Source organism: Varroa jacobsoni, unplaced genomic scaffold (assembly GCF_002532875.2).
Source record: "Varroa jacobsoni isolate VJ856 unplaced genomic scaffold, vjacob_1.0 scaffold_274, whole genome shotgun sequence".
Taxonomy (NCBI): domain Eukaryota; kingdom Metazoa; phylum Arthropoda; class Arachnida; order Mesostigmata; family Varroidae; genus Varroa; species Varroa jacobsoni.
In genome coordinates, this window is record NW_019213176.1 from 42193 (window position 1) to 55093 (window position 12901).

The following is a 12901-nucleotide window of genomic DNA, read 5'->3' on the forward strand; positions in this document are numbered from 1 at the left end:
TTAGCGGTCACTATCAACGTAAAAAACCTCTATTTCGAACTGCAATCTCCTCGTGATGCTATCTCCAGCTTCAAGCGTTCTTAAGAATCGCACTTGAAAATAAGCAGGTTCTCTGCTACCGGATATCTGCTAGGACTCTCCTTGACCTCCCACGCACGCGGCATGCAGAATTCGTGTGATCGGTTCCAAAGAAATATTATTTGATAAGCGTTTGCTCACATGTGTCGATAGAGATGCCCCCTTATTTCACTTTATATTCAAATAGCATTCGTTAAAAGATCACCAAGCCATCTGAAATTGTGTCTACAACTAGAACACTTAGCTTTTCTAATAGAGGTTAAGTTGTAAGAGCAAAAGGTTACAGGATCCTATCGATATTTAAGGTGCTTATTTAAATAAGTGAGCGATAGTATCTTGCTGCACAATATTATTTACTTAAAGATATAATTTCACAATACAATGCCACAATAATTTCCGTTGGCGTAAACAAAGTATCCACAGATCGAAGAATCATAAAAAAAAGGTAGAGAATTAATATAAGCTAATTGAGGATTCAATAGAAAACGTTCATCTCGACTCTAATCAAATGTTCTATTGATGTCATATAGCAAGTTCTGAATAAAAAATGTAAGTTCTGACCTCCCATGGTATCGTTTCGGTCCATCTTTGTAAGATTATGTTTTAGTTATTTTTAGAGTGTTTACTTTTGTGTCCGCCCTTACGGACAATAACGAAGAGAAAACCGTACAGTTCTTGAATAATACGAGTGGTTTTTGTGTCATATGTTTAGCCACGATCGCGATTCTGCGCCTTCAGTGAAAGGTTATGCGTAAAAAGAAACACGTCGATCGTATAACATTTGCCGCGTGGATAATATCATTAAGTACTGTAAAACGAATACTAATGAACTACGCTTAAAAATTAGTTAGAATAACTAATGAGCCATCAAACGTACTAATTCTGTTAATTTATTAGTAATCCAATCGGAAGGTAAATAGGAAGTAAAAACAGTTTGAAACTCTTTATGCTTGCATCGATTTCACACAGTTGAAATGCATAATTTTACTTCGTAGGTGGCCTACTCTAATAGATGGCGCATATCTCTCTCACTCAGAAAGAGTTTGACTGACGAAACACGAAATGAAAATGCCCTTTTCTTCACAAAAATTTCTACCTTTGATGCTTTACTACAAACATTACAGATTTTCGAATTGTATGCTGCATTGAATACACAAGTGGGAACTGAGGGGAGCATTTGAAAAAACCCGCCAAGAAATATCGTTAAACCCAATTGGATGAAATAGTGATCTTGACTGAGTACCAAGAAGATGAGCGGGGAATGGGGAAAGACAAAAAATTAGTCAGAAAATAATAACCACGAGTATATCTTTTCAATCAACTTAATAATGAGTTGTTTTTTTTTAAAAGACTTACGTTCTCATCATCATCATCATCATCAGGCAAAATTTGGTAAATATTTACATAATCTTATCGAAAATTACGGAGAAATTGATCGCACCACATGACATCAAACTGAGCAATAAGTTTCTGTAATCATAGCAAAATAGAGCAAAAACAATGTGTTCGGTGTCGGCTCAATATGGGATTCCTCGAAATGCGCGTTATGAAACCGTAATAAAAACAGCAATAAGGAAGAAGAAAAAAGCAAAAAAAAAAAGTGTTCCTCGAGAAGTGAATACAGGACGGTTGCAAACGCATGTGCTGCACTCTAGAGGCTACTTGTGTAACCACTACCCGCAAAAAACCTGCGTAGAGCACACCAACGCAATAGATGAGATAGGCCAATCTATCCGGGTCATGGCGGGAGCGAGTTTGTTGTCATCAACCAATTTCGCACGTGTGGCGTTTCCTCAAAATATGTTTATTACGAAAGTATTTTTTACAGAAGAAAAACCTCTGCAGAGATGAATTCGTGAGTAAAACATAGATATTTTCAAGTGATCCTCTTGAAGTAGGCAAAGGGTAAAAAACGCAGAAGTGAGAGAGTGACCTAAAGTAACTGGTAAAGGTGCCGGTTGAACGAATGTGAACTTAGAATATAAACTTGCGCACGAAAAGTAATGGACATGACCTGAAGTGTCAGGCGTTTAGAGGCTAGATAAGGACCGATAAGATGTGTCTTAGAAGAGGGAAAATTTCATAAATACCAGCCTGCGGGACACGTGTTGGATGCGTGGCTATGAAGCCGAGGGCGCGCACTTCATGTCTAGCATAACAATCTCAAAAGCCGGACGTTGTCATGTATCCTTGGGGGGTCGGCCAAGGAACAACCATCTAGGTCAATCTGGGCCACTTGCTAGAAAAGAATCTGGCGAAAAATTAGCTTCGAACAAGGTAGAAGGCGGTTTCAGAGGCACACTGAATAGATTCGGACGTTAGCTGATGCTCACACACGCATTGGATATTAGGGCACTTTTTATTACGGGATAGTGTCGATAGAAAGCTGTCAAATATCGAATCTCCAAAGGGGCAGGTGGATTGTGTAACGAGGCATTTTGCCGACAACAACTCACGACATGTCATAACGCTTCCATCATGGCCTAGATCGAGAAAAATCGAATCAACCAATAACTTAGCCTGCGCATTTTCTGGTTTCAAATCCATGTAAGTTGTTTTAGTGTTTCAGTTATTTTTTTATAGAAAAGATTGCGCGGATTCATAAATGCCTGATCGAATCCGACTTCGGGATATCAAATACCGCGCGTTCAGCATCAACCTCTAGATCTTGTGGCAGCCTAATGGAAAAAGCCTCTATTCCTACAAACCGTAGGTTATATTAAGATATATTAAGGTAAGATATGGAGGAATAATTATTTATATATAAAAAAGAGAATGTCTGAAGGCCAGTATACCTAAGTCTGGATAATAAACTGAGAATTACCAGACATTTGATCCGAACATAATTTAGACTGTACAAAGTTGAGCATAATTTCTGTATCTGTATATTAGAGAACTTCATCATAGACGAACGATGCCTCAGAGATATGGACGGTAAGCTGAGGACAAATCATTGAGTTTGCGAACTGCATTAGGCCCGTAAGGATGCACATTTGTTTCAGAACATTCTGCATCCCTAAAACGGGTTTACAAAGGCTTTCTAAAAAACATGTCTTTTAAAAAAAAGGTAAGCCTTTTCGCCAATCACTCACTATATGCAAAACGGTAATACCTGAATAACACATCATGGCATTGATACTAGGCGGGGTCAATTCGTGTCATGAAATCATGAGTTGTCAGTGCAGCATGTGTGGTATGTCTTAGGACTTTCCCAGCTAAGGACTAAATTCTGTAAGCCATTAGGTATACTATAGTGAACGAAGGTCTTATTCCATTGAAATGCACGTGCAAACCGTATGCAACGGAACGAACCTATACAAAGGCAACCTACGTCCATAGATCAGTGGCAGCAAAACCAAACCTTTATTTAAAAATTATGAGTTGTACACCCTGATCTAACTTTCTTCAAAACACGGATATATTTCTTCCGAGGTTTGTGCCGTCTAACACCGCTAAATGAGTAACGTAAATCAATACAAAATGCACGCCTATCACCACCGTCATGCACGTGGTCGGAATACGATTTCTATCATGTGTCACAGACAAAAGAAGGCGATAACAAACAACCGCCGGATTTAATACGTCATAACTGTAAAGTAGCATCATACAATATATCCTGCTAGCTATATGTTGGAACCGCTATCTTGGCCAGTAGACGGGAATTTTAGTGGAGCTTTGAAAGCAATATTTTTAGATTCCGTTGTACGCCTAAAATAATCACTTCTCCCAGTTCCATTGCGTACATAAAAAATTGTACAGTGTAGTAATTATCGATTTGAATATGTGCTCGACATTTTAGTCAGTCATCTTCTGCTTTATCAGTTGACCTATTTGTCTTTATAAAGAAGCTAATTTATCTTCAAAATAAAGGCGATTTGGAGCAACAAATAAACGAAATGTATTTAAAGCAATAGGATTGCCAAATGCTTTTACCATTAATAGTGCGCCGCACTGATTAATCAAATCAAATTCTATGCACCATTAATTGCCCTTGAATGACTCGGACTTTATATGTATCACAAACGCATATTTATTTATAGACAATGAAGACAAAAAATAATACCTTATCGCGGGCCATCAAAGTCAAGCTGTTAACGAAATATCAATCCTTCCTTGGCAAACATATAGTCATCGCTGTGATGTCTTTATAATCGAACATTGCTTCCGGATAACATTTAATACGTATTTACATTAAAAGACATACGCTGACGACGCGAGTCAACAACAACAAATATGCTTTTGCAAGTGTTTTGCCTAATATTCGCTTTACTTTCTTATCCGGTTCTGCCATCCACCGTTAGGTAGCTTAGGCGCCCTTCCATCTCTAAGTAAATCTAATCTTGTCCTGACCTATATATCGATACCGTGACGAATGATACCAGTGGCGACAACGACAACAGCAACAAACCCCAACAACGACAAGACGCTACCCCTATTTGTCGACGATGACCACGACACTGACGATGATAATAGTGCTGCTGCTGCTGAGGTTTTGAAGAGAGGGAAGCGGAAGCCATAGGTCGTCCGGCAGACTAAATACTTACCTGAGCTGAAGGTCAACGCAAGGAACATTTGAAACGAGATATCGGCAGCACAGCGAAAACGTAAACAACCGTAGTACAAGTTCAGTGAAAAGCATCTGAGTACAACGAGTAGCTCTAATGTAAACTCGAAGCAGAAACTGCCTACCCTTTCCTCTATTGCAACCTTGAGCTTCTTGGTAGTTGCATTAATATTTTCCGTGATAGAAAAAGCCAGAACTTCTTTATTTTGAACAAGTAAAACATCAAGTTATTCGAGGTTTCCCCTTTAAGCGTTGCTTGATACTCTAAAGTAAAACAGGATCATAAAAGCCAGCTGTTACGCTAGTCAGGTTTGGCCATCGATGACTGTTTCACAACGAAGTTCACACAGTTATGGCCTCGGTTACCCCGGCATTTAGTTGAACGTTTCTTATTTTCAATAATGAAAACTACACTTTGATGGTACCATAGGAAACAGGCCGTGTGCCAACAATGATCTGCTAAAATTTTTGCTACTCTGTGTAGTTTATACTAAATCAGACACTTAGGTTTCAAACTTATGTGAGTTTTACGTGAGCGTATCTACTTTACTTCTATCAAGACACCCAATGAATGAATAGGATAGGGGTACAGCAACCTACCAATAGACGAACGGATACATACTTATTTGGGAGCATGTATTCATTTTGAAACCAATAGAAAAATCGAGCATGTTTAGGTAGCTTTTGTGACTGAAAGATAGCATAGATTTATTACTCCGGTAGAGAGACAGACTCCTGTCCAAGTGAAGGCTATTATCTCTAATTATTTTAGAGAAGGTAGCATTATTCGAGACGAACGTATCATAATAGTAAGTGTGATCTAGCACGCTGTTCCTTTTGAGATGTAGCACATGGGATCAACGTGCTTTTATTACACAGTTGTTCAGGTAAAAATAGCTTTCTAAATAATAAGTATGGGCCAAGTGCTCATAAGTCAGTTCTCATGTCTTTGGTCTTATCTGATAGCAATTATGTTAAAGAAAGGTGTTACTTTTAGTGATCACGCGATGACTTCGGATTAGTAGTAGTCTCCTTGTTACAAAAATATCTGTAGCAGCTCTCATCTGTTAATGATACAGCTTCTGGGCGACTTCAGCAATAGAAAGCTTAGTGGACGTCTTAATGCTCCTTTGGCGTCATAGTATATTCTTAATCGCATTGTTTACTTAAGGCGGAAGTATCTCGCTCCGTACCCTACGTGTAAGTCAAGAAGAACGTGATAAAATGGACTCAGGTAAATTTTCTAGCTCTAGAAATACTGGTCATGGCCAATTTAGGACAAGATTTGCCAGATGAGTATCACCTGACCAACGTCGGCTCGTGCAAGTAAACGCGAAGGAACTTTGGTAGTCCTGCTATAGCTAAATGGCCATTTTCAACCACTAATAATAATCCGGAAGAATTGAAATGGATGAAAGCTGCATCTAGTTAAGATTACAGATTTCTCTTTGTACAGCGGAGTTGGCAATTTGCCATCGTGAAATCTGAACCACATACATTCGGTTTAGCTGTGTTAGCAGCAATTACTGTGGTTCGCAACACGTGCTTCCGTCGAAGATGAGATTTAAAAATGTCGACTCGCTTGGATCTTTGGCCAGTTATTACCAGTTTACATGATTACGTTGGCAGAGAGAAATCCCTATGCAAGGAAGCTCTTGCAGACTCGTGGTCAAGTTTCAGGATTTAGTTACCAGGTGAACAATGTGGATCCACAATTATCCTTGGGAATATGTATTCAATTCCGGTAGAACAGTACCAAAAAGTGCAAAAAAAAGCGACTGAAAGCCAAAAGTGGTGTTGTCAGACTTTTCTGGTTTACAACTATGAATAGATCGGGTATTATTCTTTTTTAATTATTAGGCCTAGTGCCGTGCGTTATATTAAAGGCACTTGAAAAATGAGGGTCATCTCTGACATAAAAGCGCCTTGACTTATCATTTTCGTAGGCCCCTATTTGCTTATTTCGAACGAAGGTATAGTGCATTTTTGTACTATATTTCGATACGAACGGTCTTGTTATCCTCATAAAACAATCAAAACGCAGCGGCCTGAACTTTCGTAGCCTCCAACGATGCTTTTTATGTGTATGTGTCTGTCCATATACTGGATTGTTAGCTGAACGGGCTTAAGCCAAGCGAGTGAAGGAACGATGCGCAAAAGGACTCATTTATTCCATGGAACTTGACCAAGTTTCGAATGCTAATGGAGTTATCTGATGAACTGAGGTGAGACCCTTTAGCCTTCTTCAGTCGTGTCTGCATATGTGTCCTCGAACGCGCACGACGTTGATACATAAAACAGTTCAGCCGATCTTTAGGCCCAGCAAACAGAAACAAACGTGACCTTTACCTGCGTCGCTACACCACCTATCTGCGTATTTTTTTTTTGGTCCAGTCATTCAAAAACATTCATGTGTTATGCAGTCACAAATGCCATGCTCTTGTCGATTTGTCAATAACCGCGTCAGACTAAACTACGCATATTTTGTATACTTGCATACGTTGCTTCCACTTTAACAAACATGTGTGTTTTAATAATAGTACTCATCTTTTCGTAGATAACAAACATGTGTGTTTTAATAATAGTACTCATCTTTTCGTAGAATGTGCTAAAGTTAAATATCGCGTCCGACACAAGGTGTCCCAACCAGCAAGGAATCATCCATACGATGCGGATTTTCGCCCAAAATATTAACTAGCTCCCCTCCGACACGTTTTCCTAGCGCGTATTTATGTATTTAAGGTTCTGTTGTTATTTCTTGCAGCATAATCACCAGGAATCTGCAAAGATATGTATCATATCAAGATCTGTAACGGGCAGTATCGTTGGAAGCGGCTAGAATAGCAGTATAATGCATATGCAGCATCGTGAAGCAGCACGCGCCACGTCAGCCGACGCGAAAAGAACAATACTCAGGTCTGAAATAACCAGCGAGAAGTTATCCTCTTCTCAGTTCCCAATATTCTCATCCTTAAATTCACGAATGCATAGCAGGGCTTCACTCTGGGTCGCTCTCTAACGTTATTGGTAACCAAGAGAGGCTGCTTACATCGACAACGACGACTAGCACTTCTGGCAAACGGAAGCGCCCTGCCTGAACGACTAAACGAGTAAGGGGGCGAGTGGCCAAGCACCCGGCCGCCAGCCGCCTTCCTTCAACACCTTCACCAATGGCAAAGCAATTCTTCTTTCCAGTTGAGCCGCTAATCAAGATAGAAGATGACTCTTTTATAAAAAAAGAGTCCCGTCTCAGTGACGTCACCCTTAACAGCCGTATCACCGTGCGTAAACGTAAATGCTCCGGAAGAGATCAAATATTCATGCAAGTAACCGAATGAGCGTCTTCTTTACAAAAAAAAAATATGTACTTTACGTCCTTAATAACAAACGGGTGAAGAGCGCGAGCCGTAATCAGAATGTTTTAGGCGATACAGATTCAATTCGTTTTTGACTGTTTACAAGATCTCATCTTGTAAAATGTGGTTTGACAAAGATGATGATACTGTTTCGTCAACAAGTCATTTACGGATGCATCCGCAAAAATCATTCCAGCCAAAGAACAGCAATTAAGTTTTTAAAGGTAGGTAGGTTATATCACATGCAACTGGGTTTAATGTTGAATTTCTAACTATTTTATAAATGGCCAAAATAGCTGCACATGAGATAAAACGACGCAGGCCACAGGCAGGCATAGTCAAATGATTATCATACACGGGACTGAGCGCAGTCTTGAAGTCAGTGTGCGCGTGTCGAAACACCTGTTCCTGTTTACTCAGTCTGCTGTGTAAATGAGCGTTCGTGAATTTATGTGAAGCGCACATTTACTCGCAATGTGGGAAACCGCCGTTGGCATAAAGTCACAAATAGACCGATCCAGAGCTACGTTAGCTTTTAATTGTGGCCATTGTCTTTTTAATAAGTAATGATTTACCTATAGAAAATTGGAATCACTGCGCGAGGCATATACAGCCAAAATGTATCCTGTATAACAAAACGGTCGTCCTAAACGTAACCACGTTGACCAATTCTAGCTTGTTCTGCTTGTGTGTTGCTTTTGAAATCACTTGGGTTTTTAAACGTGATCTATATTATCTCGTTTTTATATTAATGATATCATAGAAGAAAAGTGACTTTTCGACATTTCGTCGTAGATTGCTTTTGCAAACTATCAGACTTTTTATAAGATCTCATCAGTTCATCGAAATTGAACAAGACAAAGTCAATTCTCCCTTGCAGAAATTTCCGTTTGTGTTTTATTTTTTCTACTTTATTTACTAAGAAGGACTATTTTGACCCTCTCTGACCACAGGGTCGGAATGCTGAGATTCAGATATATCGAACGCACATCGGTCAGATGATAGCCGCTTATTTAGACACGTATTTAGGTGGATGCTACTTATGGAACGCTAAAAATTACTAGCTCTATATGTATGTATATATATTGACAATTAGCGGAACGAATTCTACTAAAAGTATAGTAATATTTTCGTGTCGTTCTCAGGCGGTCTGATGGAGACTCGAAACAAACATTTCTGCATAACCTTCCTTTAACCCAACTATTTGAGAGACGCACGAACACCGTCAGTGATGATAGATATCAATAAATACATTTTAGGTACATGCTATCCTGTAAATTGCAAACGCGCTAGAGGCTTATTGGTGCGTCTGGGCCAGTATTGTGAATCATTTGTAACTCGAATAGACCAGGTTGTTAAATTTATTCCCAAATATAAAATATATTTCTTTATTCACACAGGTTAGTAAGTAGCATGCAACGCTGATGGCAGTCTCTCTCAACCAAAGGTTTCATCGTGCAAGCCGCCATGGTAACATTCCAAAACATGTACATGACTAAACGTATCGTATCTGTCTCAAGCGGCTATGAAGCATCATAGAATAACGGTAATAAATGTAGATACACTTTCTGTAAGTTATCTATACCGCTTTAATGGATGCAAGAACGGGGTCTAAATCGTCCGAGGAGAAATCATTAAAAGAGCTTTATTATATGTTTAAATGATGTTCATCCATGCTTCTTCATTCATTCATACACAGGCAAAATATTTTGTAATGCAATTACGCTTCTACAACAAATTTCCTTCAACAAATGCGCCTTGTGTTTGGAAATCAAATGTCTGTTATGGTAGATTTCGAAGACAAGCGCATCAATACACCAGCAGGTTTAGGGCTTACAGATTCGCATGATCAAAAGATTATATTAGATGTATCTGCTTCATACAAGAGCCATAAGACACAATTATCATAAACCCGGCTCCACGCCACGTGCTTGCACATATGCTTACATACATGAAGTCGGCAACGATTTTGTTTGCGGTGGTGAAGCTCTCCACGTAACAATATCATAATGAAAGAAAAAGAATATGGAGAAAAGCAGAACCAAAATAGATAATTACTCTCCAGTCAATGTAAATCTCTCTAATCAACGTCGAAGAAGCAATGTATACCTATGTTGGTTTCTGTTTTCGTTAAGCTAGCTGAGAGCGTGCCCCGTTCCAACTACATTCAGTAGGACCTAACTGCAGGGGCAAATTCACGTTTCCAGTGTTCCAGCAAAATGTTTAGTTGTGCATTACACACGAGGTTTTATTTGTGCATTACCTAAAAGTATTCGAAATTTCTAGTTATCATTGGGTGTAATGCTCAAAAAGTGTAATCTCCTTTGGGTTTGTTAATGTTCAAAAAGGGCAGTCAAAAAAGATATTGATCATTAAAAGCGTTCACTCGTTCCCCGCCACCATATTGTTTTATAACAAATAATTACTCCGTGCTCGTAGAAAATATCGAGTATTCCTTTCGTCCTTGTGCAAGCCGTCCATATTGAGATTACTACTTGTCTACATAAGAAGCGGACATTTTGTTCACCTAACCATCACCTGTAATGTTTAGTGGTCAGAAAAAGGGCGTCCGAGTAGTTTACTAAACGTTGTCAACAAGATAAACAAAAAACAAAGACTTGAGCTTGTAAACAAATATATTTATTAGGAATATATTATTATTTAGAAAAGTATTAACATTTCATTATGAAGGTAAGTCGTTCAGACATAACAAGACTAATCCATCTTGCCTGCCCTTTAGTTCAGCCCAACTCTGTAATCAACCGTAAATCAAAACTGGCCTCTGTGAAAACTCGCAATTGGGGGAAGTACTTCTCTAGTTGTCTACTATAATCCTGGCAAAACGTTTTTGAATAGATTGAATCTTGAAAACACTACTTAGCTACTTAAATTATTTATCTAGCTCTATATCAAAATATTTGTGATTTTATTCAGCGGCGAGAGGTGTTAGTGCATAAGGAGTTTTAGTAAGAGAACTCCGAATTTGATTCATATAACTGAAATGTGTAAAAAATCTCTAAGATTCATACTCTGTCAAGACATTTCCCATGAACTTCAGAAGTTACAGACGTCCTTAGACAACGAGATTCAGGTCATGGCTACATGATTTTCCTATGAGCATGGTTAGCATATTTGAGAAACCAGTAATTATCATTCCATTGTATCCACGTAAGGCTATTGTACGAATTCAATTGTATTTGACAAGTTTAACACTGCACAGTTGCCCCCGGTAACTGAGAGTAGCTCAGCTTGACTTAGAAAATAAGCACTGAGAAAATCAGTCCTAAACACAGGGCTATGCTTAATAGCTTGTCTCCAAAATATATTAGGTGTGAAAGTTCTTACTCCTGCCTTTCCAAAAACAGTTAAAGGTTGTTTAAGAGTATAGAACGATAAAGCTCTCTCCAAGGATTATATCGTGTGTTGAATAAAGGGATACTAGATAGAAGAGGTAAAGCTTGTATGCAAATGAAACTCAACTTTTCTTAAAAGCAGTTTTCGTTTAACGCGGTACACCCTTTGGACGTTGATCTTCGCTTTAAAGGTCGGATGCTAAGAGGCTTAAGGTATCTGTGTGCAGTGAATACAGCTTCATTGTCTTCCATTCTACAATGAACTTCGGGGTGTAAGAAAGCTGGAAGTCTTTTTGAGATACGCTCGAAAAGGTAGCCTAGCAATTGCGTTAATAGTTCCTATATAGACAATGAGCTGGCTTGTTGGTGCCTACATAACGCGGAGCTGTTGCTAGGAATGTCCTGCCTAGAATGTTTTTCACTCGCCGTGAAAAGCATTAATAACCACTGTGATCCCTTATCATACGTTTATGGAAGATTCGTAACTCAGATTAGGATGAAGCACCACAAGGTCCACGTAGTCCTAATTATTTATTAGAAACATTGAGTACAGCCTAAGATATTTTTTCTCATAAATACTTCATTTAAATTTCAGACGGCGTTTTGTTACTGTGTTCATGGGACTTTATTTTTATTCGGGAATATACTGATATGGCCGACTAACAATCCGGTTTTATCTCCCATAGAGCATTATGAACGATATGAAAAACATTTTTTTTTTGAAAAAATGTCTCCGATACTTATTAACAAATACGTATTAGTTAACAAGTTAATGGAAATTATCTATCAAGAATATTTGTGCAGCTAATGCAAAAGGCAAAATGTTAAAATCTTCACAGAGAACCTTACCAAGTATGAAAAATCCCACCCATAATAAGACTGATATATCTAGGGATATGTTCAATCGGACAGAAATTTTGGCAATCGTTACTATATTGCCTAGTCATTACTTCAAAGCTTGACACGCTCTTTTTATGAACCAATCTACGTTTGCTGCACTATTTATATTTTAGTTGATTGCAACAGCTCGCCGTGCGAATAAATTATTTGACCAAAGAGCTATAATGCGGTACAGTTAACCAGTTTCACCAGCTAATCGCTGCAAAATACACAGCTGACATAGAAAAAGATATTTATTTCAATCACAAGTAACGACCCCGGGCAGATATAAGGCGTAGATGAACTGCGGGCTCGATTTCCTGAAAATTCGGTCCCGTTGCCCGAACAGCTCTCTGCACATGTATAAATTAATCGCACCACTGTCGCCATCTGGCGACGCGCATTGAGGAATCTATTAAAAACAACGAAGTAAATTCCACATGAACTCAGAAAACGTGCCATTGCAAACCGTTTTACTGCGTCCATATCACTTCTCGCATAAAATCGGTATTGAGAATAAAAAACGATCCTTTACGAAAACCTGGTAAGCATAAACACGACACATGGTTACACCTAGAATAGGCTTCATCACGGACAACGTATGGGTATTGATATGATTTGAAGGAGGGATGCGTATTAATGTAGAGGTTTTGAAACACATCATGAACGCA

General features: G+C 38.8%; 1 long non-coding RNA gene across 5 annotated transcripts; it reads left to right on the plus strand.

Annotated features, from left to right (window-relative positions):
* The first annotated feature begins 1320 nt into the window (after window positions 1–1320).
* LOC111258883 (uncharacterized) lies at window positions 1321–9668 on the plus strand. Of its 5 annotated transcripts, XR_002679255.1 has the most exons (3): window positions 5865–6336; window positions 6758–6867; window positions 7407–9668. It is a non-coding gene; the product is annotated as an uncharacterized LOC111258883 (long non-coding RNA). The 5 variants fall into 5 exon arrangements; XR_002679256.2 differs by lacking the exons at window positions 5865–6336; window positions 6758–6867 and adding an exon at window positions 1321–1470; XR_002679254.2 differs by lacking the exons at window positions 5865–6336; window positions 6758–6867 and adding an exon at window positions 1486–1933.
* Window positions 9669–12901: the final 3233 nt, after the last annotated feature.